The sequence below is a fragment of the Phascolarctos cinereus genome, unplaced genomic scaffold, assembly GCF_003287225.1.
Source record: "Phascolarctos cinereus isolate Bilbo 61053 unplaced genomic scaffold, phaCin_HiC Scaffold_4;HRSCAF=312, whole genome shotgun sequence".
Lineage (NCBI taxonomy): Eukaryota > Metazoa > Chordata > Mammalia > Diprotodontia > Phascolarctidae > Phascolarctos > Phascolarctos cinereus.
This window is the reverse complement of record NW_027555847.1, coordinates 109,568,211-109,575,496: the sequence shown is the minus strand read 5'-3', so window position 1 is coordinate 109,575,496 and position 7,286 is coordinate 109,568,211. Positions and strand designations below refer to the sequence as shown.

At 38.6% G+C, this 7,286-nt stretch overlaps 1 non-coding gene across 1 annotated transcript; it reads right to left on the bottom strand.

Moving 5' to 3' along the window:
• Nucleotides 1-3,668: 3,668 nt before the first annotated feature.
• Nucleotides 3,669-3,740, bottom strand: TRNAH-GUG (transfer RNA histidin (anticodon GUG)). The gene has a single exon. It is a non-coding gene; the product is annotated as a tRNA-His (tRNA).
• Between the last annotated feature and the right edge of the window lie 3,546 nt (nt 3,741-7,286).

Here is a 7,286-nt window from a genome sequence, read left to right as displayed (position 1 = left end):
CCTTTGACCTTTGGCATAGCTGGGATACTTTTTTTTCTTTTTAGTTCCAAATTCTCCCATTCCTAACAATCACTCCCCCACTCATTTAGAAGGCAAGCAATATGATACCTATCATACTGGGCTACATTCTTCATGGTTTTTGTCAACTATGGCAGGATAAGGGACAGGGGAGGGTTTGTTAGAGACTAGGAAGCACAAAGTCACTGTCTTTACAGGCAAAGACAGGCACACATCCACGTCTGGAGGAGGCTTGTTTCTAAAGCTGTAGTAGGCCCATCCATGTCTTCAAAATAAGGTCCAGTCCATGGGATAGGTTCCAGCTTTGGACTTTGGAATGCCTCTCAAAAAGTCATCCCTTATGATAAAGAATAAAAAAGAAGGAGAAAAAGCCCAGTAAAACCAATCAACATATCAAAAATGTCCGACATTATGTACAATGTTTCTCACCCATAGTCCCCTACTTCTGCAAAGAAGCAGTATGCAGATATAATTTTTGAACCCCTGGAGGAATTTGTTTTGCTTGGCCATATACGTTTATTACAAGAAATTTGCTTTCTTTTCCTTTCATTTTTCAGTAGAGTGGAAGGGGAGAAAGTAGATTTCTGTTAATTTTGAAAAAATAGATGGGGGGTTGCTACAGGTGTGAAATACTGCATGAACTTTCAGATGAGGTCAATGTTTATTAGTTTTACTTAATTTGTTACAAGTGAGAGATCTCTCATAAAGCCAAAATAATCTGTGAATGTTTGTAATGGATAAAGAAAACATATCAATAAAACTGAAAATGAAAAAAGCCCCCCAAAAGTGTCCTTTAAGGAAGCAGTAAGACCCTTGTAGTTTGAGGAGCAAACTCATGCATATTTGAAAAGATTTAGGGGGGCACTGGGCAATACTACGACCTCCTGACATTCTATCACTATATTTTGGTTTTAAATTACATTTTTTCAATGAACAAAAAAAAAGTACCTTCTTTCCAAAGAAAGTAAGACAAAAACTGTGTAACAAATATATATGTATATATATATATATACACATTATATATATATACATACATACATACATGTATATATGTATATATATATATATGCATATATATATATATACATATATATATACACACACACACACATAGTCAAGCAAAACATTCTGGCATTGGCTATGTCCAAAAAAATATATGTCAATTTGTACCCTCAGTCCATTGACCGAGGGTTCTGGGATAACAGTTGGGTAGAGTCCTGAACTTTCAAAGTTGTTTGTCTTTACAGTGTTATTGTTCCATTATTTTAGCTTCATCTTTTTGGTCCTTGAAGACTTCTGGCCCTTGAGAACCTCCTATTAAAATCCAAACCACTCTGGAAAGAGTCATGCCTTAGGTTGTTATCTGCTGCCATCTTAGCTATAATAATTATAACTCATTAAAGTTTACAAAGGGTTTTCCTCATTAAAACCTTGTGAAATAGGAAGAGCAAGTATCATTATTCCTACTCATCAGATAAGCAAAGTAAGGCTTAAAGAAGCCAAGTGACAATACTGGAACTGGACATGGAGTCAGAGATACTTGGATTATACAGTAGTGCTTGCCTCTACCACTCTCTAGGTATGTGTGACTTTAAATTAACTCAATCTCTCAGTCTCAGTTTTCTCATGAGCAAAATAATGACATTAATACTAATACCCTACCTCATAGGAATATTATAAAGATTAAACACAAGGTGTCCCAAAGTCTTAGTGTAGGTTTAAGCTTTAATAATTTTTAAAGCTTCTGCACTAAGACTTTTGGGACATGCTGTACATATAAAAGGTACACTGTCTCTTTAAGGCCCCTTTCAACATTAACTGGTCTTTACATAAGAAAAAGTGCTTTGTAAATGGTAAAGTGTTCCTAGTTCATCTAAAAGTAAGCTTTAAGGTTTTTTGTTTTTCTTTTTTTAGACCACTTTAGCAGGGTCACAGAATGTCATTGCAGGAACAGACCTTAAAGGATCTTCGTCCAGCTCCTCACTGGATAAGTGACCAGTGGTTTAAGGTTTTCAATGTCCTTTTCTCATTAGAGCTTCACCACCACCTGGTGAGGTCAGTATTACAGGTATTATTATCCTCTTCCCAGAGGAGGAAAGAAGGAAAGGCTGAAGAGGAGCCTACGTGAGGCAGATCAGGTCTGTAGAATGGTTTACCCATTACCACAAAGCTAACTGTAGTTGAACTCAGGCGATCTGTAGCCAAGACCAGCTTACCTGGTCCACTAGACCACAAGGGTTGACACATACTGAGATCAAAAGCGGTACACAGCCTAGGACTAGGGGCGGGGGTGGGGAGGAGGGGAAGAGGGGAGAAAGGAGGGAGCTGGGAGGTGGAACTGGACCAGGAAAAGAAAACTGATAGGGAAGGTGGGAAAGTACCCAAGAAAAACCACCTCCTTCACAATTTTGCCTGGCCCAGCCTGGCTTGTATCAACAATCACAAAATGACTGAAAGGGGAGAGGATAGTGGATAACCACACTTTCTTTTCCCGGTGGTGCTGTACTTGTGTGTTGCTCTTGTTATTTTAAAACAATCTCGCTTTTTAGATTTTTTCTGGCTAAAACCAGAAAACCAGAGCAGCAAATAACAATAACAGCAACCCAGCAACAACAAAACCAAATCCACCATCCCCATAACAAATGAGAACCCATACCGCTCTGAATGCTTACATTTTTTTCTTTTTTTGTCACGAAAAAAGAACAAAAATGGGATTTTGCTAGCCCATCCTTGCAGCAGATGCTAAACATACTCAAAAGCATTTCCTAATGATGCCTTGTTTAATACAGAGGGGGCTCTACTTTAGAGCAGTAAAGCTTATTATAACATACCTACATTTCATATTTTAGGGTTGTAATAGTCATTCCTACAAGTCCTGGAGGAAGACCCATGAAGCACTGTTAATTCATATTAATTTGCCGTTGAGCTGGTTATAATGCAAATCTCTGTCTCTTGGAAAACATTATTTTTTAAAAAGTTTCACCATATATGGACATTATTTATTGCTTGATTCTCATTGTCTCCTTATAACATGCCCTTGATCAGACCCAAATGCCCATTTTGGAGATGTTTCTGTTTGGGCAGCAACCGGCTTCTTATATTATCCACTGATGCAGGAAAGTTAAATTACAGCCAGTTCATATCATAGAAACAAAGTGTTTCCTGCAATTACTGATAAGGGACAGTTCATTTTCTCTCTGTCATCCTGCAAAACCCTCCTAACAATTCATGCCTGGTTAAACAGGATTTCCACATCTACCGCTGACATCTTTCCAAGTAATTCAGGGTTGTTATTACGGTACAGTCCTGGCAAGGCTCAAAAGCAAGCAGACTTGACTAGGCTGCTCAAAGCAGAGCTTAAGTAGTTGTAATTAATAATAATTACATGCCCACTACACTCCAGGTTTATCACATTATCCATCAATGCAAATAAAAAACATATATATGTATATTATACACACACACACAGTTGTAGTAGCAGCAGTGCAAAAACGAAATATACTTCTCCCGTGTTATCCCTAGAAATGTTCAATAATTTGCTTCCAGTTGATTAAAGCGTTATTACTTGATGCTTTACTGCAAAATTAGGCTTACAGCAAAACTTCCGCCTGAGAGATGTGCACCTTCGAAGCAAAAAGACTCTTCCCTCCTGCCGTGACTCGGATTCGAACCGAGGTTGCTGCGGCCACAACGCAGAGTACTAACCACTATACGATCACGGCAAGCTACAGGGGAAGTGACGATTTGGGCTCTTTCAATACTATTGCAATATCAAAGTCTGTGGAAACAGTGCCATCTGTTGTCCATATATGTATGTTTCCCAAATCTCATTGTGAAAACCCCTTTCTTCTAAACACCTAGCTCCGGGAAAAGTCGCTTTCCAAGTGGCTAAAAAAAAACCCTTTTTTTAAACCCTGAACACTTAAAAAAAATCTTAGGGGATTAGAGAAAATTGGGCAAAGTCATAATTTACCAAGAATCTACCCACGTGCAAGAAGAGTCTGATACCTGTCTTCTAGAAGTGTGAGAGATTAGCTCAGGCAGCTCTCATTTGACAGGCACTTCAGAAAAGGGAGGTATTATTATAGTTATTCACTGGAGATGATATAGGAGAACATAGTGCAAAAGGGAGACTGATCTTTTCATAAACACTTTCTACTTCATTTATTTATTTTCCTGCTTCAGCAGTTTTTTGTTTGTTTGTTTTGGTTTAGTTTTGTTTTGGGGGGGTTATCATGTCCCCAGCATCTAGCACAATGTCTGAAACATCTATTGATCAACTTTTACTCAACCAACCAGCATTTCTTAATTTGCCTACTGTTTAACAGGTTATGAGCCAGGCACTGTGCTTGACCCCAAAGCTTCCGAGACCGAAGTAAAAAGTGCTTGACCTCAAGGAACCTATAGTAAACATAAAAGTATATGTAAAATATGTATAAGGTAATTGGGAGAGTCATTTAAATTAATGAATGAACAAATGATTGAAGGAAAAGCATAAAATATCCCCCTCCCCCTTGGTACTTCCTTCACTGGTGTAGCTTTCTCAGGCATTTTCAGGGAATATAAATATAGCAAGAATGTAGCAGAAAGGGGAGGGGACTGGAAGACAGTGGAGGATGGGTAGGTTTATTTCACCATCAGGAAATCCAATGCATTTATTAACCACTTGCAAGGCACTGGGGATACAAAACGAAAACTAAATAGTCCTTGCCCTCAGGGAGTTTACATTCTGCTTGACCGCTGAATTCTGAGAAAAATCCCCTGAAATGTAAAGCTAGTCAAGGCCTGCTTTTTGTCTAGATGTGTACTCCAGACTGTAGAATGAAAGGAAAGGACTTCCCAAAAACCCAGCACAGGGGCTAAAGTGCAGTTGGAAATATTAAGCAAGCCCCTGTATTCAATGAGTCAACCTCTATCACCAGCAGAATTAAGGTAGTCCATAAAATGTCCCAAGAGTTGAAAGAGAATATTAAAATATGCACAAATACAGAGACAACACTCCTAATATGCTGAGACTGCTTCAGGCTTAATGAGGTCTCCTGGTTTCTCTTTCCAGCTTGTTTGCTATTTGCCCTGAGAGGATCTGGTAAGATTTGGAACTGGGCACAGAATAACAGGAGTCTAATCAGCCCCATATGTTGGCACCAACAACTCCTGGGCTTCTGTTGAGATGATCTTCCCAAAGATAAGAGATGTGACAATTGGCCAAGGCACCAGAAGTCACTCCTCTGCTCCCTGTCCTTATCTAACCTAGTCTCCTCTACTCTCACCCCCTATGCATTCAAACAGACATTCTATTGAAAGAGATCAGTCTCAATTGTCTCAATTTGTCTCAATTTTATAGGTCTCCAAACCTCTCCTATCAGCTTCCTTTTCTCCAATTGTCTCCTCACCCCAAGTCCAATATTTCTATTCTATAATTCAATTCCATTCCTGCAGTTTCACCTTCAGAAGACTGTCAACTTGTTGCAGTGCTGTGGAAAGGGCAAGCTGGATTTTATAACTGAAGACCTGAGTTCAGATGCTGCCTCTAATACTCATTAATTAGGTGACCATTTTGAGCCTTAGTTTGTTGTTAGTTCAGGCTCTCATCACCTCTTGCCAAATTATTTCAACAACCTTACTGGTGGTTACCAATTGGTCTCTTTGCTTCATGTCTCTCCCCCCTCTAGTCCAACTTACACACTGCTGTCAAAGTGATTTTTCTAGTGTACAGATCTTACCATGTAATTCTCCTGCTCAATTAATGGCTCCCTATCCTCTGTTTAGCTTTTAAATCCCTATACAACATGGCCCTAGCCTATCTTCCCAGCATCCACAACCAATGCAGTAAGACTGGCCTCCTCTTTGTTCCTCATATATTACACTCTACTTCCTTGCCTTCGCATTGGTATCCCCCACATGCCTGGAATTCACTCCTCTCTTACCTCCATTTTGTAGAATCCCTCTTTTCCTTTAAGAGACAGCTCAACTACCATCTAAAGCATTAAGTCATTCCTGATCTCCTCTACCTGCTTGTCGTGGGACTCCCAGAACCACCTTGTATTTAACTAACCTGTGTTAGTTTATATTTATTAACTTTATATCCATGCTATTTATATATATATGTATATATATATATATATATATACACACATATATATAATATGTATATATTTTATATGTACTTCTTGATCCTCCATTTAAATGCAAGCTCATTAGGAGAAGGGATTGCTGATTTCTTTGTAATTCTATCCACCTTGCCCCAAGAAGCTCATTATCAGGAAAACTTCATCATCCTGCAAGATCCCATAAGCCTTAGTACTCCTTCTCATCATTACCCTCTGCCCCTCTGGTTGGAGGGTGAAGCCATGAACTCCAAAAACTCCTAGCTGCACTATTTTGGGACTTCTCTGACTATACCACTAGGCTGCCTTATCAGGAAGCTTGTCTCCCAAACCAACCCTCACCTGCCCCTGCTTTTCCTTTCTTTTTTCTTTCTTCTTTCCTTCCTTCTTCTTCTTTCTTCTTTCTTTCTTTCTTTCTTTCTTTCTTTCTTTCTTTCTTTCTTTCTTTCTTTCTTTCTTTCTTTCTTCTTCCTTCCTTCCTTCCTTTCTTTCTTTCTACTTTTTATATTTGTATTCCCAGTACTTAGCACTAAATAGATGATTTGGATAAATGATCATCTTCCTACTTGGACTCTTTATCCTATAACTACCTTTTTTTAAAAAAAACTCTTTTAGTTCAGATGTATATTGTCAACCTTATATTTACTCCCACCATCACCAAGACAAAGTAGATAGAGCTGTTGCTAACCCCCTCACCCACAATGCTTCCCTACTCTGGCAAAAATCCAACTGCATAAATACCAGATCAACAACAGCTCTTGATAGTAACTCAAGTGATGGGGATTTATTGACTGCAACTTTAATATGAATTAGTGTGAATGTAGCTGCTTTTTTTAAAAGGCTAATTTTAGGATATTTTAATAAAAGTATAATGTTCAGATCAGTGGAAGTGATAGTTTCAAAGCAGTCTGGACTCACTCACTGCTCAGACCCTATTGCAGTATTTTCAAAGTTCTGGCCACCATATTATGAAAGAGATATTAATGAATTGCAGCATATCTAGAAATGGTTGACCTGGCTGGCAAAATGTCTGGAAATAATACCATGTAAAAATAGTTTAGAGAACTGGGGACTTTTAGATCAGAAAAGAGATTGAGTAGGGCCTTCATATCTATGAAGTTCTTCCCATGGAAGAGGGATAAAATGTGTTCAGGAACAAGA